The sequence below is a fragment of the Taeniopygia guttata genome, chromosome 2 (genome assembly GCF_048771995.1).
Source record: "Taeniopygia guttata chromosome 2, bTaeGut7.mat, whole genome shotgun sequence".
Taxonomy (NCBI): Eukaryota; Metazoa; Chordata; class Aves; order Passeriformes; family Estrildidae; genus Taeniopygia; species Taeniopygia guttata.
The window spans coordinates 141,050,087-141,062,966 of NC_133026.1; positions in this window are offsets into that span (position 1 = coordinate 141,050,087).

Consider the following 12,880-nt stretch of genomic DNA (forward strand, 5'->3'; position numbering starts at 1 on the left):
TTCTGGAACTGCTGTGTAAAATGTGTGGTCTGAGCTGTGCATAAAGATAATTCAGAAGCTGCAAATGGTCTCTCTAACCCATTCATCTATGTATAATATGCGTAGGTTAAAGATGGGTTTTAAAGAGAATCTGTGCTTTAGACTCTTTTTAGTGTCTCTTCAATTTAAACCTACCAGGAAGAGATTTCACCTGTTAAACCAAAATTGAATGGCATTACATGACACTTTCACACTTTTCAGCTTGGTTTACCAGCATTCAAAGGCCCCTTCCCTCTGAGAGCAGGAAATAGCATGTCACAGGAACAATCTTTTGGGAGCAAAGCAGTCTTTGTTTGTCAAAAAGGTGTCATACAGAGCACAAAGAGTAAAGGCAGTAAAGATTTATATGATGATGATTCTTTCATCCAAACTGTAGTTTTTTTCTCTCAGTGAACTATCTCCTTAAAAGCATGTAATGCCCAGGATCAGGTAAGTGCCTTTAAATTTCCTGGTCCCTCTCTAATCACATCTGCTTTACTTGACTGAATACCCTGTAACCTGAAAATTACACCTACACTGCTAAGTGCCACTCTCCTGGGAGTAAAACCTGGCTACCAGGCCAGGTGCTGTGAGCTGGTTTTGGCTGCATTGCTGTGAGCAAACTTTGGAGCACACTGACTGCATTCACCCTACATAATCCTTGGCCCCAAACCTCTTCTATGTCCCTTGTCACAAGTCTGTGATTTTAAAATACAATTATATTTTTGGGTGCAATTTATTAATTTCAGTGCTTAAAAATAATGACAAATGCCCAAGTACTGAAATATTAGCAAACTTTCCTAAAAGAGAAACTGTACTGTAATGAGAAGCTTTTAAGGTGTTAAATGCTTCCCTTTTTACTGTTGTTAGGTTTTTTTTTCCTTACTTGGCATTTCTCCAGAATTACCCATGTTTGTTTTTTTTTTTTCTAGAGTTTTATTTTATCTCCCTCTCTAAAGCAGAGGGAACCTAGAAACAGAGCAATGTAGTAATTCAGGAGTAATGGATAAGTTTGAGTTTTTGGACACCTTTGCATGACTCAGGACAAAAAGAGTTTTCTCAGCTTGAGTCTGGATGCATCTTAACCATGTTGCCATGGTGCTCTGCCTGCCTAATACTGTGTTAGTGCAAAAAGATATTTCTCCACTTAGGCTGTTGTGTAGGGCCATGTGAAATGTCTTACCCCTTAGGAATCCACTTGTTCAAGAATTTCTGTATAATTTTGCATTTTTCAGGCAAAACTTACAGTTGAGGATGCAATGTGTTCTCTTGAATCATTACCATTGCCAAAGATAAACAAGAAAGAGAGACCTTATTGTGAGCTATGAGATTCCAAGTAGAGTTTGAATGGAGACTTCTACAATATTTATAAAGTCAGTGTGTTTGATCTAGAAATCATGAGAAAAAGCAAACATAGAATTCTGTCACACCATGATTTTTTTCAAAACTAAGTCACAGTTCCTAGTATAAAACATCCTAAAATATGTTAAAAATCCTTGTTATTAGTACTACAAAATGAGAAATGTAGTAAAATAGAGAGTCTGCTCAAATCATCAGAGATAAGAGCACACTGAATCTTCCTTTGTAAATAAAGAAGTAGTGTGGGATTTTTATTTGATTCTTGCAAAGAATTTTATTTTTTTAGATGTCATGTAAGTCAGGACTAACTCTCTTTTTATCGCCAGTTGTGCCTAGCTATGCCTAAAAAAAATGTTATTATACTTTAATGCTGTAGAGGATCTTAGAAAATGAATGGCCTTGGGAAAAATACCAATTGCAAAAATCTCCTTGTACAAATCCCAAGCAATAATAAAAATTAACAAAAAGATACCAAATACTTCATGCCTGCTCCATCAGTTCAGAAGCTTGCAGGAACTGGACAGCCCAGAGTGTATCAAAGTGTTGCTGCTGCTTTAACAGAGGAAGATAAGTGAGCTTTCAGGAAGTCTTGAATTTACTGACCTTCTCTTCCAATTTGAGCTAATTCATTAGCTTCATAAAAGCCTTTCACCACTCTCTCAATAATTAATTTTTTCCACATAGCTGAGTTCTAAATTAGTATTCAGCCCTCTGAAGAGAGTATTATAAACATTCTTTCTAATGGGTGGGTCTGAAAATCACGTCTTCTGATGGCTGTGATAGATCTGTGGGGAATTTTCTGTGATTCCTTTGGGAAATTTTTCTACAAGACCACTCCATGCTTTTATCTTGCCAAGTGTACAGTGAGGCAACATCAGTATAGCACCATAAAAATAATTTGCTTTCAAAATTATTAAGTATGTGGAGTTGTTTCTTTCCCTGAAGGCAACTTAGTGATACCCTGGGGATACCCAGCTTGTCCTTATTCATAAAATGGAATCCATAATGACTAATATTTCCACACTTAAGGGTTTCTAAGCTTTCTTAAATGACCACTTGTACTGAAAGACTATTTCTGTTTCACTTCTTTAACATTTGGCTGAGAGATGATGTATATCAGTTGGAGTAGGTGGAGCTCTGCACCTTTCTAATGACAAATGCGCACTGCAGTTGTTGGAAGCCAAACCATAGCTATCCTCTTGTTTGCTACAAAGCCACCATATATTATGGCTATGTTATCCAAATTATTTGTTACCAGAATGTCATTAAGGCTGTAAAGGTTCAGTGGAATTCATTCACTTTAGATATACAAAACCTGTGATCTGAGCTCTATTGCCTGCAGAAGGCTTTTACTGCCTGATAGGAAGATGGTGGAACAGATGTAAGAACAAGAGATGCCTTCCTTACCTGCATGGGAAAGGGTGTTATGAAGTGGTTTATTGCTGGAAAAAAGCAAGCTTTTAGGTGCAAATGAAAAGCCAGAGAGAAGAATCCTATATTGGCTAAACTCCATGGATCTGTTCTAGCTTCAGCCTGGTCTGCTCTCTAATGGCTATTCTTTATCCAATTTTAGACACCATTAGATGGCAATATCCTGGGATAGGTCTAAAATTCTGTCAAGGATAAAAATAAGCTCATTTTTTCAAACTTCTATTCCTACCTTTTCAAATTATGAATGCTTTCAGCACTATTGTAAATCTGATTTATTCCAGAAGTGTATATTTGTAGTGGTTACAGTATATCCAAAGTAATTCACAAATCCTGCTGTAAATTTGTCTCCTTCAGTTTAGAGCAGTATTGCCTCAAAAATAGAGTAAAAACCTCAGGGTTTGGCCTATGAATCACCACCTTGTGTCTTCAGAAAATAGTTTCTTGGATATGCATCAGGGAAATATATTTTTGTGACTATACCTGATTTTTGATCCTACTCTGCAATATCATTTGCGTGTGCATGTGTCTATGATTGCTTGCATGATTATAATTAATACAACATTGACTATTAATGTTATGGCTCAGGTGGGAAGATAGGTATAACCAACATCCATAAACCTTCCTAATGACACAATTCCTAAATTGTGCTGTACTGTAAGGAGTTTGCACCTGCATTACAAGACCAATATAGACATTTTTGAAGCTGTCATATTTCAGCCTTCACTGAGAGTGAGTGAAGGGAGCCATGAGAAGGTTGAGTACTGCAATGGTAATAAAAAGTAACAAAAGTCCCTGCTGCAGGAATGGTGGCACCCAGAGATAGTAAAGCAATAATGAGAATGGGAAAGGGGTTCCTGACACTGCGTATGAATTCAGAGGCTAAGAAATTGTTTGACAAATTGAATGTGTGGGAGGAAAACAGGAGAAACCAGCAGAAAATTAGAAAAACAGCTTTGAGTGTATCCCTGAGGAAAAACAGCAGGAAGAGATTTTAGGGAATGTAATGCACTGGAAAAGTAGGTTTGGAAATTATGAATGAGAGATTTGTGTGCTGTCATTTGGTTTTGCCTACTCAGAAGACAGAGCTTTGTTGCTCCCTTGCAAAGAAACAAGTTTACGTCAAAAACTATAACTTGTTTCATGCCAGACTTCCCTTTAAAAGGAAATATTCCCACAAGTTCCTATTTACTTACTGACCTATTTGGTCAAAGTGCTAACAACTTTTAATCCTTAAGAAAAGTGCCAAAGTGACCAGAGGGAGATTTTTGATACTGCCCAGCAGCTTCCTCTTTGTATGTATGCTGCTAATTTTACTGCAATTAGCACTACCACTGCACTTTCTTAGTTGCCAGCTTTTGATAAATGAGGGTTGGGAGCTCATAGGGATGTTTTAAAAGAACAGTTCCTGCAGGTAACACTTTTCCACATTTCAAGCTTTTGTGGAATGTCTTAACTACTTGGCAATGAGCACAAAGGATTTGCACTAAGGCTTACCTTAAATCACTTCTTTTTATATAGATATCATTTTTAAGTAATCACATGCCTCTTATTTAAGTGTGCAGTGATTCTCTAAAAAGAAAACTATGCTATTTGATTTACTCCAGTGGCACTTAAACAATACTGACTGGCTTTTATTCTCACTGCATAATATACAAACTAAGCAAGGCAAAGAAAAGAAGAGATTTTTATTTTGTCTAATTATGAACCTTCTCTAACAACATGAGGAGGATCAAAAGGCCAACTTGAATGTGAATGTTACTGAAGATGTAGAAAGGACTTTAAAACAAGTGATAAAGACAAAACTCATGACCATCTAATCAATACAGTTAACAGAGCATTCAGAGCACTCTTCAGGAAGCAGCAGAAGCTCAGTCCAGCAGGTAAAATAGAAATAGATGTCCAAGGGCCAGCTCGAGCCATATTTTTTAGCCCCTTTGGGGCTTTCTCAAATAACCAAAAGCATGTCAAAGAGCTCTGGACACCTAGGCTGGGCAACTGGGCTGAGTCTCAATTAAACTGCTGCATGTTGTTTTGTGAGGAGGACTTTAATTTTGTTCTCCATCAATAAGTATTTCTTATAGTTTGAGGTATCCTGTATTGCTCTGCCTGGTCTTCATCTATGACTCTCAAAGAGGGCAGGTCTCCCATAGGTCTCTTGCCACATCTACCAGCCCCATGCAGGTACCTCAGGCAGCCTAACCACGACCTTACAGCTTTACACATCTGTGCCTGGCCAGCTGAATTGAACATCAGCATCAATATCTTAATTTCATCTGCATCTCAGCTCATGTTTCTCAGCTCCTGATCACTCAGTGGCAGATGAGATGCCCAGTGACACCACTGACAACTGCCTGTCACTGGATTCCTCCTTCCTGCCTTACACAGACATGCTGGGGGTGAAGGATAAGCTAGTCAGGTATGTTGTGACATCCCTGAAAGAAAGCACAGCAATGAATGGTATCAGATGAGGGGAGTTAATGATCAAAATGAGCTCTAATTTAATTGTACATCTCTTCTACAAAAATAAAGTTATGATCTCTGATTTACTGGTGTGCTATTTAAACAATACTGATTGGGTTTTATTCCCAACACGTGAACTAAGCAGGGAAATATATTCTTTTGAATGCATTATTTATTTTTTTAAAAAGTGTTTTTAAAATTATTTTAATCTTCACAGCTTAAGTAAGCTTAGGTTGTTATCATGATGAAATGAGATATTTAAAGGATAGGTCACTCCTATAATGAACATGTGAAAATGTGGGGCATAATGATATGGGGCCAAGGCCAGGTCTAGATCCCCACTCCAGCTGTGCTGGAAGCTCCCACCATCAGGTAAAAGTTTCAGGAAAAGGAAGAGAAATGCACAGTAAGACTGCAGAGCTTCTACCCTTGGGACTTCCTCTTAATTGGGTTGCAAATTTTTTCTGCATTGTTGATTTAAAACAGGCTTGAAAAAATAAATCATGCTTTAAAAATTAAGGCAGTAAATAATGGATGCATTACTGGAAGAGCAACACTACAGAAGGTCAGTGTGCTATTAACTTCCTGCAGCCATTTAAAACAAAAGAAGCACAGTTCTAGAAAAAATAAGGGTAGAGAACGTGACAGAAACCATTGCAATTAGTATCACATCAGTCTGATGGGCACAAAACACATTAATAGGAAGAAAATGTGACATTTCAAACTATACCAAGAAATCTGGCTGAAACGAAGATGACTTTCTGGAGAGATACTACTGATGTGGAGACACGATTCTTTGAAGCTGATTTTTCCATTTGGCGTATTTATAGTTCAATCAAATATTCCTATTGATCTGAGAATGTGGTATTTTCCTTAGGAAAGGGATAATGAGTGTCTAGGTGTCTAGTAAATCCTCCAGAGATTTCAGCTGCCTGGATGCTGATTAAGGCTGACACTGTTGGAACACTGACTGTGTTGCTCTGCCTGGCTGCCTACTGTGCCATGCCTTAAAGATCAGGTGTAGACCAATTAGTTAATTTTACTTGTGCTTATATTAATTTCAATTAGCCTATGAGATATCAGAGAAGCTAAGAGAGCTTTTTACTCTCACTCTAAAAATCAGTAGAATCAAAGAATGTCTCAGGGAGACTTGTATGTGTTTCAGTGTTTTGGAAAAGATGCAGACTGGGTCTTCCTGGTCACAGTCAGAACTGAAATGAGACTTTAATAGAGAGGGACTTTAAAAGAAGCCAATTTTCTTGACTCCTGGTTGACTTTTTTTTTTGTTAATTTTTAAATTCCATTTCAAATAAAATAACAGGAAATGTGTATGTGATTTAAGAACTTACATGTCAGAGTCCAAGAATCAACTAGATTGGAAACAACCTTTGAGATCATTGAGTCCAACTTATGGCCTAAACAACCTTATCAAGGAGACCACGGCACTGAGTGCCACATCCAGTCTTCCCTTAAACACCTCCAGGGACATTGACTTCATCACCTCCCTGGGCAGCCCATTCCAATGCCCAATCACCCTTTCTGTGAAGAGCTTTTTCCTAATGTCCAACCTAAACCTGCCCTGGTGCAGCTGCAGACTGTGTCCTCTTGTCCTGCCACTGTTCCCTGGGAGATGAGACCAGCCTGCACCTGGCTACAGCCTCCCTTCAGGCAGCTGTAGAGGGTGATAAGGCCCTCCTGAGCTGCCTTTTCTCCAGGCTAAACACCCCCAGCTCCCTCAGCTGCCCCTCACAGGACTTGTGTTCCAGACCCTTCCCCAGCCTTGTTGCTCTTCTCTGGACACGCTCCAGCAGCTCAAGAGACTCCCGAATGTGCAGAGCTCCCCCTCCACCTCTCCTACCTCGGCTGTCTCTTCTGAAGAGTCTGAAACCACCCACTGTGGCACTCCAGTCATGCGAGTCGTCCCACCACATTTCCATGGTGGCTACTAAGTCACAGCTTTCCTGCTGTACCATGGCTCCCAGCTCCTCTAGTTTGCCCCCCATGCTGTGTTCATTCCTGTAACTGCACCACTCTATTTCTCTTTCATTCTCCTTAATACTCCCTAGCCTTTCCATTTCTTCCTTAAGCTCTGCCGCTAGACAGAGCAGATCATTCACCTCCTCACAGCACACACAGCCCCATCCTCCAGGCTCAGACACTCCCTGCAGCCACTGACCTGGACAGCTGCGTCCTTGGGGGGCTCTGTTTGGGCTGGCACAATCTTGCTGCATGCAGCAGCAATGGCTTTTGGCTGTTTGCAAAACATTGCTGGCTCGATTCAAGTTGTGGGGGAAAAAAATCCCAACCAACAAAAAACCCCAATCAAAACAACAACACACACTTAACACCTGGTGCACCAGCAGCAGCCAGGGGAGTGGCTGTGCCCTTCCTGGTGTGGAAACTGCCCCTGCCATGGCTCTGTTTGCCTGCTCATGTTCCTGCACTCACAGAGCTGTTTAAATCTCCTGCCAATGGTCTTGGTACTGCTCCCTGCTCGGCTGTTTTAAGTGAGTTTTGACACACTAGGGTGAGCCTGGAAAATGACTTTTAGTGAAACTTTGGGTCCATATGAGTCTGTCTTAGACAAAGACACTCATCTTTGCAAGCCGGAAGTTTTCTGTCAAAGCCCCAACAGGGTATTTTTGAATATTCCCCTTCCTCCAGTGCCTTGGGACTGTATTGAGTACCTTGCAAGTCTGATGAAGTGAGATTTCCATGCATTTGGACTGAAGTTCTCAGCTTCTGAGTATATGACTCTTGATGGGTCAGTTTTCGCAGTGACATGGATTCTACCAGAAAGTCAGCAGACAGTCTGCTTTTCTTTGTGTGAAGATAGGTAGGGATGAAACCAAGTTACCTTTGGTGCTGTAAAAAACCTCCCTGGATCAAATTCCATCTTCTTTAACATCTTATTCCACTGGTTACTGACATATTTTATCTTATATTTTGCACATGCTACTTATCATTGGAAATCCCACAGTGAATGACATTGCTGATATCCCATGCATGGAGAAAATCACACACACCTGCTGAATACCATACCCTGTAGGTGAGGGATATCTAGTTTTTATTCTGTCCTAACTCCATGGAACCCTATGAAGTTAAGCCAGGAAAACTGTCCATGATGTTTAGCTCATTAACAGTGATCAAAGCAATGCAGCTTGCTTTAGGATGCTTGGGTTATATTTCATAATAAAATTTGGCAGTTTTCTCTACCCAGACTCTGGAACATAAATCACAGCTTGAACAAAAAAGCAGTCTGTGACATTACAAATATACAGATATCTCTCTTCCTCTGTGAAGAAAAGAAATTGGGTAGCAGTTACAAGGGTTTTTTGCATACAAAGCCTCTGTTTATGCTGACAAAAATTATTTTTCTCATTGATAACTAGGTAAATAAACTTAAAAAAATATTTTCTGCCTGGAAGAGATTCAGTTGCAAAAAGCAGTACATTAATTCACTTAAATAGAGATATTTCATGAACTGTTGTGAAGACTAGACCCACATGCACAGAGCCACTAGAGGATGTTTTGATGACTGGTTTGTACCTGAACTTGACTCATAGGTAAGAGGTGTTTTAATTGTACCTTCAGACTACTATTTCAACCAAGAAGCAGAAAATATTTTGCTCGACTGATAAATCTCACTAATGATAATTTCAGATGAAAATGATAAGTTTCAGAATATTTCTCTCTTGGAATTCAAAATAACTGAGGCCAAATCAATTTAAAAACGCAAGAAGCTGCAGTCCAGAAGCATCACCAAGATCACAGCAGCTGGAAAACACAAACTTTCAAGGTTCCACTTTGAGGACCCTGACGAAGACAGTGGTCCTAGCCCCAGGCTGCAGCACACTTTTATTCAGCATAGCCCAACCACAGGGAAATAAAGATGTATCAAAATCCAGGACTGCTTTAATTTGCGTGTGTTTTTCTATAACCCCTAGTGACAAAGAAAACCCAAGTGCAATCACTGATTTCATACCCCCTTCACAGAAAGCATAAGTGATAGAAAAGCAAGAGGGTCATGTTCCAGCTACATCTCCTGAAAGTCCCATAGTTATGGATGCTCTTCTGAGCCAGCAATACTGCTGTGTAATTTGTTCTGTGTCTGTTGCTGAAATGGGTTTATTTAAATTTTTAATTTATCCACATTTATCTGCTTTAAAGCCTGTGCTAAACCTTTCATGCTTACAGAACTGCTGTGCCAGTAAGGTGGCTTTGCTGAGTATGGGCAGTATTTCACTAAATGGAATTTATGCGATTCTAAGGAGAGAAGTTTCAGCAGCTTGAAATATAAATGTTTCAGGATGATGGTGATAATAAGGTGTGACATAAGACATCCTCTGATACACTGGGAAATAGTGAGGAACAAGTTTATGACTCCAGAAGATATTACTGGAGAGGAATCCAATTCCAATATATCTTGTCATCTATGTGAGCAGAATTATGTGAGGATGGAGCAAAGCCAGTCTGAGCTCCCACCAGCATGATTGGCTCTGGATACCTTCCCTCAGAGCAAGGTCAAACATATTTAGAATAAGGCAGCTCACGGAGAGGCAAGCTGCCATTTGGGCCAACATCCTGGGAAATGGGCCAAGGACCACAGCTTGGTCAGGAGAGGGCTGTGGGTTACCAGCAAAACAGACCACTGGCAGCACCACGTCATCTGTGCACCCCGGAGATCCTGGATGGCTGCTCAGCTCTGCAGATATCGAGAGCAAAAAACTTTTGGGGGCTTGTTGCCTAATCTACAGAGCTAAAGCAACCTGGAAAAGAAAATGTAGTCACAGAGAAGTGTGTGCTTTTCTAAGCCTTGCATGTGATACCTTTGGGGGTTTAATTTGGATGCCAGCTGTATCTTAGGATTTTAGCAGCTACAATTTTCAAAGAAACAAATTAAAGCTACTGCAAACTGGTCTGAGATCCTTGTTTCCCCTCAAACCTTCCTGTTGCTTTATTTATTTAGTCTTCTCTCTCTTTCCACCTATCATTTTGTCAGGTTTAATAGAGCCTGAAAATAAGACATCAGAAAACACTAGTGGCAAATCTGATCTATGTATGATTAGTCCTTGGCTACATTACCTGCAAATTGAAATATATAAACAACATATAGCTGTTACGTGAGTGTTCTGACCATAAATAGCTTCAGGTGCAGTAATGTAAAGCAAAACTGGAAACCACCATATGGTCACAGACACAGATAGCACTGTTTGAAAAATCTCTGCATTTTGTATTACCATGCAGTGGGAAAAAAAGGCTTGAAGCTACCTTTGGAATATCAATCTGAAGAGCAAATTATACACATTTTACAAAGCTTGAATAAAAAATGTTGTTCCTCTAAGCAATTTTTCACATACTAATTTTGCATTTATTTCACTGTGTAATATTAGTAGGAAAAGAAATCTTCAAGTCTAAAAGTCTATTGATAAACAGTTCAGCTAAAAAAGTAATTATTCTCAGAAGTTTTTTCTTTAAAATATACTATTTACTTAGAACGGCTCTTACATTGTTAGCACAATCATAATGAAATAATGAGCCATTTAGTGGGCTAATGTATTTTTCACTTGCTTTTTATCAACTTTCTTAAAAAAAAAAATCACTGCTGAGGGTGAAATAGTATAATAAGGTTAATGAGTAAAGAAATAACACAGAACTGCTTTTATCGTACTTAGCATCTCTAAATCACAAAATGGGTGAAACAGATGTTTTGGAATGCAGCCGAGGAGTTGATCAGTAGAAGCTGATTATCTATTAATGAGGGGTTTTTAGTGGTGTACCCTGGTGGAAAAATCACTAGACTCCATTCAGGCAGTCATCAGCTGCAAATGCCATGTATATGAATCACTTGATTGATGTACAAAATTCAAAACAGATTTCCCCTGGTGCCCTATGGGTTGTCATGCACTGATGATCCCCTATCTGTTTATGTTAATGAAACAGGGTTTTTCAGTAAGTAAATATGTGTTGTATTTAATTAAACTCACTGCTGAGCTCTGTGTGAAAATGTAGCCCCATTGTTCAGAAGTATTTTCTGACTGCAGTTCTTTGTTTTCATCCCAGCTTTTCTTCCCAGTTGCCTCAGTCCCCTGTCTGAAGAGCATCCGGGTTTGCCCCATGCCAAGATGTTGTGAGCACCACTGCTCACAAGAAGAAGGTGCCTTTGAAGTCAGGAATGGCAGGAACAAACCCTCAGCTCCCATCACCAGCTCCACAGCTGGCAGGGTTGCAAACGGGGATCTTCTGGAGAGTGAAGTGTGCTGGCATTCTGCAAACTGCTCTCCTGCTGATCCCCTTTGCGGTGGGCAGTGACTGGGGAACTGTTTTTTTTCATGCAGTTTGTTGCCACATTTAGGAGATAAAGGTTTTCAAAGTATTTTGAGGCTGAATGGTTAAAACAGTTTTATGAAAAATATATACTATTAGAGCAGGAGTGAAGCTCCTGATTCCTGCTTAAGGCCCTACATGTAGGCAGGACAATGCAAAAGAACCATGAAAAGAATAAAAATCAGGCCTCAGGTAGAAGCCTGTAAAAATATCTCCCTCAGCTGAAACATAGATCTTACGATTTTTTGTTAATAAGGAAGCAAAATAAATATTTTTATTACTATTATTATTATTATTATTATTATTATTATTATTATGTCATCTCAATGACTTTTGTAGATTCTTTTTCCCTTTGGTTGGTTTTTTGGTTTGTTTGGGGCTTTTTTTTTTTTTTTTTTTTTTTTTTTTTTCTGTTCATTATTCTCCTGAACAGAAATAGAGCAGTTGCTGATACTCTGCAGCACTCACAGTGAGTCCTGGCATGATTTGTGTTTTTTTTTATTGAAGAGCTGGTTAATAGTTTACATTTATTAGTGGCTGCTTGCCCTTTACTGCAGCATGTGTTTGCAATTTAATGTTGCCATGTATCAATAGTATTTGCATGTTTGGTATTTTTTTTAGGTACCAGCAGTGCTCATGCATTTTATTTAGGCCATCCTATAACTGTCCTCATTTGCTTGTGGGACTGCACATAAGAAAGGCTCAGTGTACCAGCTCCCTTCTTCACATTTCCAAGAATCCAAAAGCTGCAAAGGCCAGTTGAGTTCAGATTTCTCTTCTTGCCTTGTAAGATATCAGGAATCTTTCCTGGACTAATAGGGTTAGGAAAACTTTGCTGAATATGATTTTTTCTGTTATGGAATCATTAATCTACTGAGAAAGCAATTTAAATGGAATAAAAGATTCTGCTTTGACTGTTTTATCTACTTTTTTTCCTGAAGTTTGATACAGAGGGGGACTCTGAATCCTATTGAATGAAGTGATTGTTATTGAAGTTATTGAATGAATATTGTTATATTCATGAAGAGCTGCTCTTTCTGCTGTAGTCTCACTTAGACATAAATAAGAATTTCAAAAATCCTACTTGCTCTTGGCTTTTTTTCTTTAATTATGAACAAAAAAATATTTTCTGCATCATTCCAGATCAGTGATACACAGCACATGACCAAAGGAAGCAGAAAACCCACCTCCAGCCATGGCTATGCCTACACCCTCTCAATATGTATGAGAATGATGGCTTTGTTCCTACAGACAGCAGACCTTTCTCCTAAATGAATAAACATGT